The 18,591-nt window shown below is 38.4% G+C and overlaps 2 protein-coding genes across 2 annotated transcripts in view; both read left to right on the top strand.

The window, feature by feature from the left end:
• The window catches only part of LOC132159328 (carcinoembryonic antigen-related cell adhesion molecule 1-like), a 449,528-nt gene that overhangs the window by 341,678 nt on the left and 89,259 nt on the right, over nt 1–18,591 (top strand). The gene's annotated exons all lie outside the window — the stretch shown is intronic.
• Nucleotides 1–18,591, top strand: part of LOC132160319 (SLAM family member 9-like) — a 145,191-nt gene that overhangs the window by 70,858 nt on the left and 55,742 nt on the right. The window lies entirely within an intron of this gene.

Raw genomic sequence — 18,591 nt, 5'->3', positions numbered from 1 at the left:
AAACAGATAATTACAGTACTCTAGCCACATGAACCGAGTCTCTTCTCTGAATTTCTTCTTACTGACAATGTCCCCAAAAAGTCATATTAAGACATATGAAGGTCAGTTTAAGAGGTGTAACACTTTACAATAAGGCGTCATTGGTAAACACTAGTTAATGTATTAATTAACATGAACTAACAATGAACAATACATGTGTTACAGTATCTATTAATCTTTGATAATGTTAATGAAAAAGATTACAAATATGATTTTTTTTTTTTTGCAATGCATGCAACTATCAACCCTTACGAAAGGAAAATATATTTACCAATATATTTCTTAAAATATATTGTGATATATTGTAATATATTATTTTCCCTTTTTTTCTAATATATTATATATTTGAATACATTGAATAATATATTGATGATACATATAAGGGAATGGCTTTACTAACATTAATAAAGTCTTTCTGCTCTATTTTAAGACATCTTTAATGGTTCATTTTAGGCGAAATAAGACTTTGAAAGACCAGCATTCGAATACTATATCATAAAACATGTCATAAGTGTTTGAAATCGCACACATTTGCAATGACACTCTCTATGATTATGACCAAAGCATTCTTACAATTAAAAGCAATTTAAACGCAAATTTCTAAGAAAACAAAAGTAATATCTCATATCCACCATACCTTACGAACATCCGGAAGTGAATGAACCTGGATATCCGCATTAATGACAGTCAGTACGGCGCGTACGGCGCACAATCGTATTTACGGTAAATACATATACGTTACTGCGCATGCGCGGTAAACACACGTCACGTACATACGTGACGTCGCCGCGCTACAGTCTGCAGCGAGGAGTACTTGCTGCAGCCGGGTGTACTTGCATTATCTTCAGCTGGGATGTTCCTGTGACAGCGCAGCATGTGTCCGTCAGCAGATGTCGCTGTTTTACTGTTATAAATGTTTTTATTTTATTTTTCTATTGTTGCTAGCACAACCATTGCAAATAAACATACATTTTATATTTAAATACGTTTTAAAAATATGCTACACTGTAAAACCCGACAAGTAAACTTAACTCAAACCGTTTGAGTAAACAGCTTGCCTTGATTTAAACCATGTAAGTTTTAAAACTTTGCAATTAAGTAATTAAGTGATTAATTGAGTGATAATTGAGCTTTAGTGATGAACAGCTGCTGTTAACAAACAGAATCACTGAAGAAAAGAGAAACACAAAAACTACTACAACTGACTTCAGACCCAGTCTTAGATGAAATCAACTGAAATAAAATACATGAAATCTCTCAAGATCTGATTAAACAACCCCACAAACAGCATCACCAGCTCCACTTATTAATAACCAGACTGACTTTATTTCTGTCAGACGTCTACAGAAGATCTTATTGAGAATGAACTAATGTTTAGATGTTGATTTATTGTTTCATTTGAAGTAACCATGTTAGAGATCAGCGTTTGCTTTAGTTGGGCTCTTGACCCTTGACTTCTGTCTTTGTGTTTTCTCTGGCTGTTATAACAGTGTGTTTCTAAAACATGTTTGATATAAATTGATGGACTCTGCGGATGGAAAGAAGCGACCAGCCTCCGGCACAATTCAGACACCCACGGACACTCCAAAGCGTTAGCACTCATTAGCTTGTCATTAGCGTTTTCATTCAAACCTATCGCTGTTTTCTTTTCTCCTCTCCCTCGCTCCAGTTTTTCACAAGTTCATCAAACAACCGCAGTAAGAATATTTAATCAAGCATGGTGAGTATTGGCTTCCCCCGTCATTGTTACTTGCACCTCTTGCCACATGTACAGTTTATCTATCTCTGTCGCTGATGAGGGATTCACATGTGATAAATGCAGGGAAATAGTTAGGCTGACAGAGAAGATTTCAGAATTAGAGACACGCATCCAAACTTTAATTGAGGACAGTAAGAATGTTAGGGCTCTAGATACGGCTTTGGATGGGTCTAGCTCAGGGTTTCCTGTACATTGTTTGGTTCCGGAAACAGAGCCCCAGCAGCAGGGCAACTGGGTGACGGTGAGGCAGCGTAGTCGTGGGTCAAAACACCGCTCTTCTGTTCCGATCAAAACATTAAACAGGTTCTCCCCACTCAGTGATGCACCCACTGAGAAACCTGATGAAAGTGCTCTAGTCATTGGTGATTTCTATTGTACGGAACGTGAATATAGAGACACCAGCCACCATAGTCAAATGTTTACCGGGAGCCAGAGCGCCTGACATCTTGGCAACTTTAAAAGTGCTGGCTAATGCTAACCGTAAATACAGTAAGATTGTTATTCATGCCGGCGCTAATGATGTTCGACTTCGCCAGTCGGAGATCACTAAAAATAACATTAAAGAGGTGTGTGAACTTGCAAGCACGATGTCAGACACTGTAATATGCTCTGGTCCCCTCCCTGCTTACCGTGGTGACGAGATGCATAGCAGATTGTCATCACTCAATGGCTGGATGTCTAAGTGGTGCCCACAGAATAACATAGGTTTCATAGACAATTGGACGAGCTTTTGGGGCAGACCTGACCTGTTTAAAAGAGATGGTCTTCATCCCTCCTGGGGTGGCGCCACTCTTCTCTCTAGAAATATGGCAAATAGTCTTAGTGTTTATACTTGACTAACTGGGGCCCAGGTCAGGAAGCAGACAGACTGGCTAAACCGACTGTCTGCTAGCTGCCTCCCGTCACAGAGGTCAGTTAATTCTCAGCACATAGAGACTCTTTCACCTAGATATCACACTATAGAGACTGTGTCTGTTCCCCGAACTAGAAAATACAAAAAACGTCCAAACCAAGTTAAGATTAAAAATTTAATTGAGGTCAACAAATAAAAAACAGAAGCAATATGGATAAACAAATGATAAAGCTTGGCTTATTGAATATCAGATCCCTTTCTACGAAAACACTTTTTGTAAATATGATCACTGATCATAATATAGATGTACTCTGTTTGACAGAAACCTGGCTAAAACCTGATGATTACATTATTTTAAATGAGTCCACCCCCCAAGATTACTGTTATAAACATGAGCCACGTCTAAAAGGCAAAGGTGGAGGTGTTGCTTCAATTTATAACAACGTTTTCAGGATTTCTCAGAGGGCAGGCTACAAGTATAACTCGTTTGAAGTAATGGTACTTCATATAACATTATCCAAAGAAACAAATGTTAATGATAAATCCCCTGTTATGTTTGTACTGGCTACTGTATACAGGCCACCAGGGCACCATACAGACTTTATTAAAGAGTTTGGTGATTTTACATCTGAGTTAGTTCTGGCTGCAGATAAAGTTTTAATAGTTGGTGATTTTTAATATACATGTTGATAATGAAAAAGATGCATTGGGATCAGCATTTATAGACATTCTGAACTCTATTGGTGTTAGACAACACGTTTCAGGACCTACTCATTGTCGAAATCATACTCTAGATTTAATACTGTCACATGGAATTGATGTTGATAGTGTTGAAATTATTCAGCCAAGTGATGATATCTCAGATCATTATTTAGTTCTGTGCAAACTTCATATAGCCAAAATTGTAAATTCTACTTCTTGTTACAAGTATGGAAGAACCATCACTTCTAACACAAAAGACTGCTTTTTAAGTTATATTCCTGATGTATCCAAATTCCTTAGCATATCCAAAACCTCAGAACAACTTGATGATGTAACAGAAACTATGGACTCTCTCTTTTCTAGCACTTTAAATAAAGTTGCTCCTTTACGCTTAAGGAAGGTTAAGGAAAACAGTTTGACACCATGGTATAATGAGCATACTCACACCCTAAAGAGAGCAGCCCGAAAAATGGAGCGCAGCTGGAGGAAAACAAAACTAGAGGTATTTCGTATTGCTTGGCGGGAAAGTAACATATCCTACAGAAAAGCATTAAAAACTGCTAGATCCGATTACTTTTCTTCTCTTTTAGAAGAAAACAAACATAACCCCAGGTATTTATTCAATACAGTGGCTAAATTAACGAAAAATAAAGCCTCAACAAGTGTTGACATTTCCCAACACCACAGCAGTAATGACTTTATGAACTACTTCTAAAATCGATACTATTAGAAATAAAATTGCAACCATTCAGCCGTCAGCTACAGTATCACATCAGACAGTGCACTATAGACCCCCTGAGGAACAGTTCCACTCATTCTCTACCATAGGAGAGGAAGAATTGTATAAACTTGTTAAATCATCTAAACCAACAACATGTATGTTAGACCCTATACCATCTAAACTCCTAAAAGAGGTGCTTCCAGAAGTCATAGATCCTCTTCTGACTATTATTAATTCCTCATTGTCATTAGGATATGTCCCCAAAACCTTCAAACTGGCTGTTATTAAGCCTCTCATCAAAAAACCACAACTTGACCCCAAAGAACTATTTAATTATAGACCAATCTCGAATCTCCCTTTTCTGTCCAAGATACTAGAAAAGGTGGTATCCACACAATTATATTCCTTCTTAGAGAAAAATGGTATATGTGAGGATTTCCAGTCAGGATTTAGACCGTATCATAGTACTGAGACTGCTCTCCTTAGAGTTACAAATGATCTGCTCTTATCATCTGATCGTGGGTGTATCTCTCTATTAGTTTTATTGGATCTTAGTGCTGCTTTTGATACAATTGACCACAACATTCTTTTGCATAGACTTGAACACTTTGTTGGCATCAGTGGAAGTGCATTAGCATGGTTTAAATCGTACTTATATGACCGCCATCAGTTCGTAGCAGTGAATGAAGATGTATCCTATCGATCACAAGTGCAGTATGGAGTACCTCAAGGCTCAGTACTAGGGCCGCTACTCTTCACGCTTTATATGTTACCCTTGGGAGATATCATCAGGAAACATGGTGTTAGCTTTCACTGTTATGCTGATGATACTCAGCTCTATATTTCTTCGCAGCCCGGTGAAACACACCAATTTGAAAAACTAATGGATTGCATAGTCGATATAAAAAACTGGATGACGAGTAATTTCTTACTGCTAAATTCTGAAAAAACAGAGGTGTTAATTATAGGACCTAAAAACTCTGCTTGTAATAAACTAGAACACTGTCTAAGACTTGATGGTTGCTCTGTCAATTCTTCGTCATCAGTTAGGAACCTGGGTGTGCTATTTGATCGCAATCTTTCCTTAGAAAGCCACATTTCTAGCATTTGTAAAACTGCATTTTTCCATCTCAAAAATATATCTAAATTACGGCCTATGCTCTCAATGTCAAATGCAGAAATGTTAATCCATGCATTTATGACCTCAAGGTTAGATTATTGTAATGCTTTATTGGGTGGTTGTTCAGCACGCTTAGTAAACAAACTACAGCTAGTCCAAAATGCAGCAGCAAGAGTTCTTACTAGAACCAGGAAGTATGACCATATTAGCCCGGTCCTGTCAACACTGCACTGGCTCCCTATCAAGCATCGCATAGATTTTAAAATATTGCTTATTACTTATAAAGCCCTGAATGGTTTAAGCACCTCAGTATTTGATTGAGCTCCTTTTACATTATAATCCTCTACGTCCGCTACGTTCTCAAAACTCAGGCAATTTGATAATACCTAGAATATCAAAATCAACTGCAGGCGGCAGATCCTTTTCCTATTTGGCGCCCAAACTCCGGAATAACCTACCTAACATTGTTTGGGAGGCAGACACACTCTTGCAGTTTAAATCTAGATTAAAGACCCATCTCTTTAACCTGGCATACACATAACATACTAATATGCTATTATTATCCAAATCCATTAAAGGATTTTTAGGCTGCATTAATTAGGTAAACCGGAACCGGAAACACTTCCCATAACACCCTATGTACTTGCTACATCATTAGAAGAATGGCATCTATGCTAATACTTGTCTGTTTCTCTCTTGTTCCGAGGTCAACGTGGCCACCAGATCCAGTCTGTGTCCAGATCAGTGGGTCACTGCAGTCACCCGGATCCAGTACGTATCCAGACCAGATGCTGGATCAGCACCTAGAAAGGACCTCTACATCCCTGAAAGACAGTGGAGACCAGGACAACTAGAGCCCCAGATACAGATCCCCTGTAAAGACCTTGTCTCAGAGGAGCACCAGGACAAGACCACAGGAAACAGATGATTCTTCTGCACAATCTGACTTTGCTGCAGCCTGGAATTGAACTACTGGTTTCGTCTGTTCAGAGGAGAACTGGCCCCCCAACTGAGCCTGGTTTCTCCCAAGGTTTTTTTCTCCATTCTGTCACCGATGGAGTTTCGGTTCCTTGCCGCTGTCGCCTCTAGCTTGCTTAGTTGGGGACACTTCATCTACAGCGATATCATTGACTTGATTGCAAATAAATGCACAGACACTATTTAACTGAACAGAGATGACATAACTGAATCCAATGATGAACTGCCTTTAACTATCATTTTTGCATTATTGACACTGTTTTCCTAATGAATGTTGTTCAGTTGCTTTGACGCAATGTATTTTGTTTAAAGCGCTATATAAATAAAGGTGACATTGACATAACGCAAAAACCCAGAGAAAATATTAACAGGTGTAAGTTGTAGAATTGTGATGTTCGCGAATGAACCGATTCTTTTGAACGGCTCATAAACATGAATGATGGGAGCCAAGTCGCGGCTGGAGGGGAGCCGTTCTTTCTGTCGTTCTTTTTTCCTGTGCGTGTTTCACACATAGACAGTAAAAGAAACGGACACAGCGACCCCATTGGAAGTCAAAGTCGCCTTTATTTATATAGCGCTTTAAACAAAATACATTGCGTCAAAGCAACTGAACAACATTCATTAGGAAAACAGTGTCAATAATGCAAAATGACAGTTAAAGGCAGTTCATCATTGGATTCAGTTATGTCATCTCTGTTCAGTTTAAATAGTGTCTGTGCATTTATTTGCAATCAAGTCAACGATATCGCTGCAGATGAAGTGACCCCAACTAAGCAAGCCAGAGGCGACAGCCGCAAGGAACCAAAACTCCATCAGTGACAGAATGGAGAAAAAAACCTTGGGAGAAACCAGGCTCAGTTGGGGGGCCAGTTCTCCTCTGACTAGATGAAACCAGTAGTTAAATTCCAGGCTGCAGCAAAGTCAGATTGTGCAGAAGAATCATCTGTTTCCTGTGGTTTTGTCCTGGTGCTCCTCTGAGACAAGGTCTTTACAGGGGATCTGTATCTGGGGCTCTAGTTGTCCTGGTCTCCGCTGTCTTTCAGGGATGTAGAGGTCCTTTCTAGGTGCTGATCCACCATCTGGTCTGGATACGTACTGGATCCGGGTGACTGCAGTGACCCTCTGATCTGGACACAGACTGGATCTGGTGGCCACGGTGACCTCGGAACAAGCGTAGATGCCATTGTTCTAATGATGTAGCAAGTACATAGGGTGTTATGGGAAGTGTTTCCGGTTCCAGTTTACCCAATAAATGCAGCCTAAAAATCCTTTAACGGATTTGGATATTAAAAGCATATTAGTATGTTATGTGTATGCCAGGTTAAAGAGATGGGTCTTTAATCTAGATTTAAACTGCAAGAGTGTGTCTGCCTCCCGAACAATTTTAGGTAGGTTATTCCAGAGTTTAGGCGCCAAATAGGAAAAGGATCTGCCGCCCGCAGTTGATTTTGATATTCTAGGTATTATCAAATTGCCTGAGTTTTGAGAACGAAGCGGACATAGAGGATTGTAATGTAAAAGGAGCTCATTCAAATACTGAGGTGCTAAACCATTCAGGGCTTTATAAGTAATAAGCAATTTTTTAAAATCTATACGATGTTTGATAGGGAGCCAATGCAGTGTTGACAGGACTGGGCTAATATGGTCATACTTCCTGGTTCTAGTAAGAACTCTTGCTGCTTCAGTTTGGACTAGCTGTAGTTTGTTTACTAAGCGTGCTGAACAACCACCCAATAAAGCATTACAATAATCTAACCTTGAGGTCATAAATGCATGGATTAACATTTCTGCATTTGACATTGAGAACATAGGCCGTAATTTAGATATATTTTTGAGATGGAAAAATGCAGTTTTACAAATGCTAGAAACGTGGCTTTCTAAGGAAAGATTTCGATCAAATAGCACACCTAGGTTCCTAACTGATGACGAAGAATTGACAGAGCAACCATCAAGTCGTAGACAGTGTTCTAGGTTATTACAAGCGAAGTTTTTAGGTCCTATAATTAACACCTGTTTTTTCAGAATTTAGCAGTAAGAAATAACTCGTCATCCAGTTTTTTATATCGACTATGGAATCCATTAGTTTTTCAAATTGGTGTGTTTCACCGGGCTGTGAAGAAATGTAGAGCTGAGTATAATCAGCATAACAGTGAAAGCTAACACCATGTTTCCTGATGATATCTCCCAAGGGTAACATATAAAGCTTGAAGAGTAGCGGCCCTAGTACTGAGCCTTGAGGTACTCCATAGTGCACTTGTGATCGATAGGATACATCTTCATTCACTGCTACGAACTGATGGCGGTCATATAAGTATGATTTAAACCGTGCTAATGCACTTCCACTGATGCCAACAAAGTGTTCAAGTCTATGCAAAAGAATGTTGTGGTCAATTGTGTCAAACGCAGCACTAAGATCCAATAAAACTAATAGAGAGATACACCCACGATCAGATGATAAGAGCAGATCATTTGTAACTCTAAGAAGAGCAGTCTCAGTACTATGATACGGTCTAAATCCTGACTGGAAATCATCACATATACCATTTTTCTCTAAGAAGGAATATAATTGTGAGGATACCACCTTTTCTAGTATCTTGGACAGAAAAGGGAGATTCGAGATTGGTCTATAATTAAATAGTTCTTTGGGGTCAAGTTGTGGTTTTTTGATGAGAGGCTTAATAACAGCCAGTTTGAAGGTTTTGGGGACATATCCTACTGACAATGAGGAATTAATAATAGTCAGAAGAGGATCTATGACTTCTGGAAGCACCTCTTTTAGGAGCTTAGATGGTATAGGGTCTAACATACATGTTGTTGGTTTAGATGATTTAACAAGTTTATACAATTCTTCCTCTCCTATGGTAGAGAATGAGTGGAACTGTTCCTCAGGGGGTCTATAGTGTACTGTCTGATGTGATACTGTAGCTGACGGCTGAATGGTTGCAATTTTATCTCTAATAGTATCGATTTTAGAAGTAAAGTAGTTCATAAAGTCATTACTGCTGTGGTGTTGGGAAATGTCAACACTTGTTGAGGCTTTATTTTTCGTAAATTTAGCCACTGTATTGAATAAATACCTGGGGTTATGTTTGTTTTCTTCTAAAAGAGAAGAAAAGTAATCAGATCTAGCAGTTTTTAATGCTTTTCTGTACGATATGAAGAGTTATAAATCCAAAATTGTTAAATTGAGAGGCATTTTCTTTCCCAAAAGACTGTTTGTATGAAAACTGTTATTTTCTGTTTCAAACTGTAATATATCATTATGAGTTTGTAATAACATAAAAAAAATCTAATCCATATTTTGATTTTAAACATTTATTAAACAGACATTTTTTTTCTCCAAAATGCAATATATCCATAACACGTTTTTCCCCAAAATGCTACAAATCCATTTCATCAACAAAAACTCACTTTCTGTATGAAATTGAGCAAAGACATAACAATAAATAAGAAGGAAAGGCTGTCTATACATATGACAAACCCCAAAACTTGAACAACATCACTTATATTAAACCATTAAACCAATTTTTAAAAGTACATTCATCTCTCTGCCTTTTTCAGATTGCATTCATTTCAGTCTGATATTAATGCTGTTAATAGCAACATTTCAAATTCATCCTGAACTCATATGTAACATTAGAGCAAAATTTTGTTTCTGTTGCATTCATCTTGTTATTCTGTACACTACATTCATTAAATTTTCAAAACAATGTACGAAACTGTACAATTAAGTTAAATAGTAAGTTATCTATACAAGTCCCAAACTTGGACAACAGATTTAAAAAAAATACATCCATCACAATGCTTCATAAAAACATGTTCATAAAAACAATATTTCTGTGTCATTAAAAAACATAACAATATTTCTGTGCAAAATATAACTTTAAGTAAACAATACATCTGTGTGAGATTGTGCAACATAACTAGGCTATAAGCAACCATGCCAGTCGATTTACATAATGCCAACTTGAACAAATTTCTTATAGTGGAACACAGATATATGAAATACATTAATCATGTTGTAGTGCAAGTTATTTATTTATTTATCTATTTATTTATTTATCTATATATCAATTTATCTATTTATCTATCTATTTATTATGGACAACTACAATTCAGTGCCATTGTGAAGTGCTATTATCTAGACCCACCCAACCACACACAGACTTTCTCCGCACTCACTTAACTCCTCTTCCTGTTTGCTCAGGTCTTTCTCACACACACGTTCACACACACTTAATATGCACTGAAACAGTGAACTCAAAAGGCACAATCGGCAGAATTATTCTTCAGGGCTGTCACGGTCGGCATCATTTACAATGAGTGCTCCATCATAGAAGGCACGCACAGTGTCACTGGCACCAATTTCAGCAAGCAAGTTAAGCACATCTTTTCTTTTTGCATCCTTCACTGTGCTTACATTTGGGAGCTGACTCGGCTTGAAGTTTGCCCAGTTCTGTCCTTGCTTCAAAACCGAGTGATAGCAGAAGTCACTGTTGTACACAGTCTTGAATCCAAGTTTGTCATTCCTGAGTTCCAGCATTCTAGCATCACTGAGCTTGAATGACTTCTGTGGCTTTACAAAAACCTGTGTTGCCGTCTTGAAATCATAAGCTTGCCAGTCCTGGCCGTAGACATGGACATGTCCATGGTTCCTCAAAATGTCATAGTACTCTTCTGGCATGAGGATGGTATTGTGCTTTCGAATCTGCTGCTCAATCCTCCCGAAAATGCGGTCAACAGGAAGGAAACTGTGTCCCCTGATGGGAAACACATATTCCGTGATCATATTAGGACAATTCTGCTTTGTTAAAGCAAACAGCATTGACAGAACATTCACATTTTTGTTTTGTCCAAAACAGGAATCACTGAATAATCTCAACTTCTGAACATTGCAAAGTGCAACATTCAATGGCTGCCGAAAACAGTGGTTCAGAGCAGAAGCAGTCAAATTACTGTCTTTTCTGTTCTCGTGTTCCATCCATGTGTAAAGATGGATGTCATCCTTGCTTTGCTTGCTGCCTTTCCCAGCATGGACAACAACACCAAAGATGTACATGTAGAGCTGGCGGGAGTAGTACGCCTGACCAATGGGGGTTTTTGGGAGTACCAGATTCTGCATCATGTCGAAGCAGACTGTCAATGCTGCATTGTCACTTTGCCCAAGCAAATCATAAAACACCCTTGCTCGTCTGCGATGCAAAATGAAAGATGCTGATGCTGTACGCTTCTCCTCTTCGGGCAAACTGGGGTTCTTTACTGTGAGATGAAACTTTGCACATGTAGAACATGCGTCGGTGGCTGGATGTCCAAATGCAAGGTTGAAACTGTATCGGAAAACACTGTAATAGAGAGAGTAGCTAACAGCATCATGATTTTGCTGCTTGAACAAATCATGCATTTTTTTTACGCTGAGGTCACTGGGAAGGTATTTCCGCCCAGGTGCTCCTCTTCTGCCATAGTGGCTTGCCCTACAAGTGAATGTTTGAATGTGATCCATCACAAGTTTCTTCTTTTCTTCATTTTCTGTAACTTTGCGAGCACCACCCCTACGTTCTGGTCTTGCCTCAGCATTCTCTGCATAATATCTTGCCACTCGAGCTACTCTATCTTTGCCAATACCTGCAACAACAAAAGTTAAAATAACATTTTATTTCTTTGTTAAGAGGAAACTGAGATAGCATAGGCTAATGGCTCATCAGAATATACAGTGGCAGTCAACCACAAACCCATTTCAGCCTGAAATGGGTTGGCCTATAAAACCAATAACTTGAATAACTTTTTACTTAATATCTCACTTTTAGCATGTTATTTATTTATCTATCTATCTATCTATCTATCTATCTATCTATCTATCTATCTATCTATCTATCTATCTATTTATTCAGGAACAAAACTATTAAGTAGCCTATCAAGCTACTTTTGACAGTTTGTAACTTAGCTTGCTACACTTTTATGGGTGGTAGCTTCTGTGTAGTGAAGCTGCATTTATTGTAGAGTAGCTGGTAGCTGAGCTCACTACACATATCAAGTAGCTTGCCTATCACTGACTATTAAGGCAGTGATCTAGTGTCATGAAATAAAACAAATAAACTCACCCAGCGCTGCACAGAAAGTTGCCTTGCAGACAGGAACCTTCGTGAGATGATCCTTGGAGAGCAAGTAGTAATCGTTCGTGACCTCCCTCTCCTTCCGTGCATCTTCAATTGCCACCTTGGGACGTCTTCACTGTACCCGTTTTACTGTTATCAGGCGTAAAATTGCTTGGTCTTGTTCGGCCTTCGTGGTATGACAGTAGAGAGTGTCGAAGTTTTTTATAAGATCGTCAGCTGTCAGTTTGTCGGCATGACAAAAGTTTTTTGATTCACTGTGAGAACAAGCAATCGCCGGTATTTTGCCACCGTCTGAGTTTCTGACTCTCTTTCTGACTTCCCTTTCGTGGTTGTCTTTTGACGGCTTCCGCTTCTTTCCCACAGACGACACGACCACTGGCTCCTCAATACCATCAAAGTTATTCATTTTATTACCTATATAAAAACTTAAAAGTCTGAGGCGAGTGTTTACCGGCGTCTACTGACAGGGTGCCGCCATGACAGTTTGCATGGAATGGTGCGCGGTGATTGGTCGAATGGAACTGTAGGGCTTTGCGGAAAAACAGGACTGGCGTTTGTCTCTGTTTGAGAAAAAAGGGAAGAAACAGGGCAGCGAAACACGGCGGATATCGCGTTTTGTTAAAAACTGATTATCGAACTTTGAATAGAGAGTCAATGGGGAGCTTGTTTTGGCGGTAACTCGTTTTTTTCAAAATTGGCGTTTATCGCGTTTTGGAACCAAACTCTTCATATGTTACCCTCCCGCCAAGCAATACGAAATACCTCTAGTTTTGTTTTCCTCCAGCTGCCCTCCATTTTTCGGGCTGCTCTCTTTAGGGTGCGAGTATGCTCATTATACCATGGTGTCAAACTGTTTTCCTTAACCTTCCTTAAGCGTAAAGAAGCAACTTTATTTAAAGTGCTAGAAAAGAGAGAGTCCATAGTTACATCAAGTTGTTCTGAGGTTTTGGATATGCTCAGGAATTTGGTTACATCAGGAAGATAACTTAAAAAGCAGTCTTTTGTGGTAGAAGTAATCGTTCTTCCATACTTGTAACAAGAAGTAGAATTTACAATTTTGGCTATATGAAGTTTGCACAGAACTAAATAATGATCTGAGATATCATCACTTGGCTGAATAATTTCAACACCAGAGACAAGTGAAGCCCATTTTTAGCGTTTTTTAGCACTTCCGTTTCTGACGCGCAGACTCAAACTAAGCTTGATGACATCAGCAACCTGTCTGACAGATTGCTGTATCTTCTAGTAGCTGTCCGTGCAAACTGCCATCGTTAATCTTGCAGAGACGGCGAGCTTGAGCGGGGAGTTCTTTGGCATGAGTGAGCAGGAGTAAGTATTCTGATTAATTATTTTGTATAGTATTTTAAAATGTAACGCCAGTACACCATATTAAGTTATTAGGTTATGACGCAATCGTTAGCCTATTTTTACAAAAACTGTTTCTATGGGGCCATAATGTAACATAGAAGGTAATGGAGCCCTTTATACATTGTCGTGTATCTTTAGAAATAAATAATGAACAAACGGAGTCTTTAAACCTCCGATGTAAAGTTATTCGCTGTCAAAGTGACGCCAAAATGAATGGGAGGTCAATGGGATGCTAACGCAAGTGAAGTTCTGCTACAAGATGGCGGCACGCGGCCAACTTCAACTTCCGGTCGACTTCCTTGCCGCCTGGTTTCACACAGATGCACACAAATGAGCTCCTCCTCGAGACAGAACAGTTATAGGGGGAGGGGCGCACCCAGCGCAGGCCAACCCTTTATAGAGCATCACAGTCCCGCCCACAGCCCGAGAGAACTTTGGTGCCATAAGTAAATTTCCCATTCATTTTTCCCATTGACTTTCGGAAAAAATCCGTATCTAAAGAGTTTTAGAGCATGTGCGAGGATAACCAGCTACGGCTGAACTCATAAGCATATAACATATCATTTAGAGTGAAAAAATTAAGAGAAAATCCAAAAAAAAGTCAAAGGTACAAGACAAATATGTGTACATATTTTCATTTCGAGACCAGGAACTACTCATCCCATAAACCACCGCGCCTCACTGAATTCGACTGAAGCCACAACCGCGAACAAGCCTTTTGAGCGACTTCCAAATCTGATGACGGCCGCTGTGGGCGGGACTGTGATGCTCTATAGCGTGATGATATTAGTTATTAGTTGTGCACGCATCCTTCACGTGAGTACTCCAGTGGAAAAAATGTTCTTGTGTGATAACAATGTTCTTGTGTGGAAGTGTTTGTAGTAAAAGCTGTTTTGCACAAAAATTCATTGCAGCCGGCTTTGTTTTTGATGTTAATTTGTGAGTAGGTATTGTATGAATAACATAAATCAACATAGCTTTACACACACAAACACACACTTTGTACTAAAGGTAAATCCAAAATAGTGATGTCACTGTCTAAGCAGAGGGATTTGTGCAACCCTATGGAATATAGTCCACACATGACAAATGAGGTTATAATCAATATTTCAGAATAATTCAAGCTCCGATATTGGTGTGTGATATCTGAGTTTTAATTATTTGACTACAAATTCCTCCCAGTGATTATTTCCAGGATAAACTGAGATGCCTCCAAGCTGGCTTCTTAAAACTGACTAAATATATTTTAATATATTACCTAACTAATTACAGAACACCCATTTCGTCAGAGGTTACATTGCGATTAGTTCAATAATTTATGATCTTTGTCAATGGGTTAAGTAAAAAATGCAAATGGCATTTCTTCTGGGCTTTTGAGATACAACAAACATGTTTCAGAAACATGTGGTTACAATAGCCAGAGAAAACACAAAGACAGTCAAGGGTCAAGAGCCCAACTAAAGCAAACACTGATCTCTAACATGGTTACTTCAAATGAAACAATAAATCAACATCTAAACCTTAGTTCATTCTCAATAAGATCTTCTGTAGACGTCTGACAGAAATAAAGTCAGTCTGGTTATTAATAAGTGGAGCTGGTGATGCTGTTTGTGGGGTTGTTTAATCAGATCTTGAGAGATTTCATGTATTTTATTTCAGTTGATTTCATCTAAGGCTGTGTCTGAAGTCAGTTGTAGTAGTTCTTGTGTTTCTCTTTTCTTCAGTGATTCTGTTTGTTAACAGCAGCTGTTCATCACTAATTCACAATTATCACTCAATTAATCACTTCATTATTTAATTGCAATGTAAATCTTCTTTCAGTGAACTCAACTGAATTAAGTTCAGAGTACTTGAAATGGTTTAAGGCAATTGGTTTCCTTAAATGGTTTGAGTAAACCTAATTTGTCAGGTTTTTAAGATACCTGTTTACTCAAACGGTTTGAGTTAAGTTATTTTTCTGGTTTTACAGTGTATATAATATATAAAAATGAATATATATAAACTTTTTAAAACATTAAATGTAAATTGTTTTTATGTCGATCTCCATCAGTGAATCTGATGTCACAGGAACATCCCAGCTGAAGATAATGAGGAAATTATGTCGCTCCTTTTGCAAAGTGCATTCCTAACGACTACTTAATGGCACGCACATGCCCTACTCACTCACTTCAAGGGGATAAGGATGATCACTTCCAAATGTAATTTGCCCGGGTACTCTTCGGTACCGATACTAGTACCGGCGCATCCCTAGGCTAAGCCTACGTGTTTTTGGAAAATGATTGAATCCACTGTAGATGTCTTCAGCGCGTTCCTGCACTCACTGATGGTGCGTCATTATTCTCATTATAAACATGGTCAAAACTTTCCCACTCCTCACACTTTGCCCTAGTCGCTGATGCAATCAAAACCTAATCGCCAGAGGCAAGCCTCCATTACACCTACTCAGCATCCATTTTTGCAAGTTTCTCGCGCTAATCGAAACACATCACATGACCGCTCGTTTACCTCAAAAACCTGAGCGCAAGCCTTAGCCCGCGTAAGATTATATAAATTAAGACCGAACCCGTCGGGTCCCATCGGGTTCGGGCAAAGATCTTAAGCTCTAGTGTACGGTCTACTGTCCATGTCCAGAAAGGTAAGAAAAACATCATCAAAGTAGTCCATGTGACATCAGAGGGTCAATTAGAATTTGTTGAAGCATCAAAAATACATTTTGGTCCAAAAATAACAAAAACTACGACTTTATTCAGCATTGTCTTCTCTTCCGTGACTGTTGTGAGAGAGAGTTCAAAACAAAGCAGTTTGTCATATCCGGTTCACGAATGAATCATTCGATGTAACCGGATCTTTTTGAAACCGTTCACCAAATTGAACTGAATCGTTTTAAACGGTTTGCATCTCTAATACGCATTAATCCACAAATGACTTAAGCTGTTAACTTTATTAATGTGGCTGACACTCCCTCAGAGTTAAAACAAACCAATATCCCGAAGTAATTAATGTACTCAAATAGTACACTGACTGAACTGCTGTGAAGAGAGAACTGAAGATGAACACCGAGCCGAGGTTATTGGTTTGGAACGACATGAGGGTGAGTTATTAATGGCATTTTGGGTGAACTAACCCTTTAATTTGAAGAGATCATGGTACTTGATAATTGATATGCGCAATAATTATGATCCATGAATGACCATTTGAAATAGAACATTTTCTAATATGGTTATTATTTATATTAAAATAACTAGTATTTAGGTTTAAATTCCAGTGCAAAGAGGCACGCTTGAAATTAGAGGCATTTGGTGGCCAGAAAGATAATATTCATATGCAGTGCCATTGCTTATCCACTAGATGGCCTTAATGATGTTTAATAAATACATCTATTTAGCTCTACTAGTTGCTCAAAACAGTATTTCTGGTATGCTTATTTTTTTAGGTTTTATGGTTCAATTTATATTTAGACATTATTAAACACTTGATTTTTATAAAAAAAAAAATGTGTGTTGCATTTAAAAAGGTTGATTACTGATTAGCAAATTAGGAATTTAACCCAATGAAAAAGTTTAAATTATTTTTACAAAACATAAAAATAATAAAAACAGCGTTATGTTGCAACTCTGGTATGAGTGATATGCTGTGGGATATACATATAAAATGTTGCATTATTTTCCTACGAGATAATACCTGAATGACACAATGAATGCAGTGTCTTAAAATCCTGTAGCTAAGGATATTCAGTGAAAACAGTTTGCAGTGTTTAACAAATAACTGATAAATATGCATAAAACACAAATGTCTTTCTTGGCAATTCGCAATGGCTGGCATTGTTCATTGGTTGGGCATCGACCAATAAAATGTCTTCATTCGCACCAAAGCCCCGCCCCCAGCTCTGTTCTCTCACATCTGCAAGTGCACAAGTGAGTTTTTCAGCAGGAATACCGCAAAAAGAGTAGCAAAAGTCAAAAGCGCTAGGATTTGAACTTGTTCTGCCAGATCTGAGAGGTTGTAAGTGCTGACTTAACATTGTGCAGCGAAACTGAAGAAAAGCGCAAAATTAAATGTCATAAAAATTGTATGTCATTTTCTTTGCGTGAATGTCATTCTACACATTTGTGGCTATTAATCTACAACTTCCAATTCAAAACACGGTTGTTTTTTAATTATTGTCTGTGTGTTCAAATTGAAAGATTTCAGCTTTTCACATCAGAGCTGTGAGTGTAAATTTTAACTTAAATATGAATATAACAAGTTCTCGAATTCAGATTTTCGGCCTCTCGAGTTTTGCTACTGATTTACTTCCATAGTAAGAGACTGTTGTGTTTTTGTGTTCACGGAAACATGTCTCAGCAACAGTTTTCTGGGCAAAAAACAAAAGAGTGTGACGCAGTTTTATTTCGTGCCAGTTTAGTTGTTTTATATTCATAGGAATTAAATTTTATGACCTTCATTAAGCTCGCATTGTGTAAAAAAAATTATTGGTTATAAACTATCTTTAGGTCAAAATAGTTTCATTTCAAACAGTTTCATTTTTGCACCAGTGTTGTGTAATATTCGGTTCCTGTGAAAAACTGTTCCCGTGGGTGGAGTTACATGAATACTTGTTAGTCCTTTTGGGGGCGGGTCCTTGAAACAACGCACAAACTAATGGAACTGAAAATATCAGTGCACGCTCCCCAAATCTCTAGCCCAGAGGTTCTTTTGTTCATTATCTGGCTCGGCTCGGTGTTCATCTTCAGTTCTCTCTTCACAGCAGTTCAGTCAGTGCACTGTTTGAGTAAATGAATTACTCCGGGATATTGGTTTGTTTTAACTCAGAGGGAGTGTCAGCCACATTAAAAAAGTTAACAGCTTAAGTCATTTGTGGATTAATGCGTATTGGAGACGCGAACCGTTTAAAACGATTCAGTTCGAATTGGTGAACTGGTTCAAGAAGATCCGGTT

This window comes from Carassius carassius, chromosome 16 (assembly GCF_963082965.1).
Source record: "Carassius carassius chromosome 16, fCarCar2.1, whole genome shotgun sequence".
In the NCBI taxonomy this organism is placed as follows: domain Eukaryota; kingdom Metazoa; phylum Chordata; class Actinopteri; order Cypriniformes; family Cyprinidae; genus Carassius; species Carassius carassius.
The sequence above is the reverse complement of the archived record's forward strand: the minus strand, read 5'-3'. Positions and strand labels throughout refer to the sequence as shown.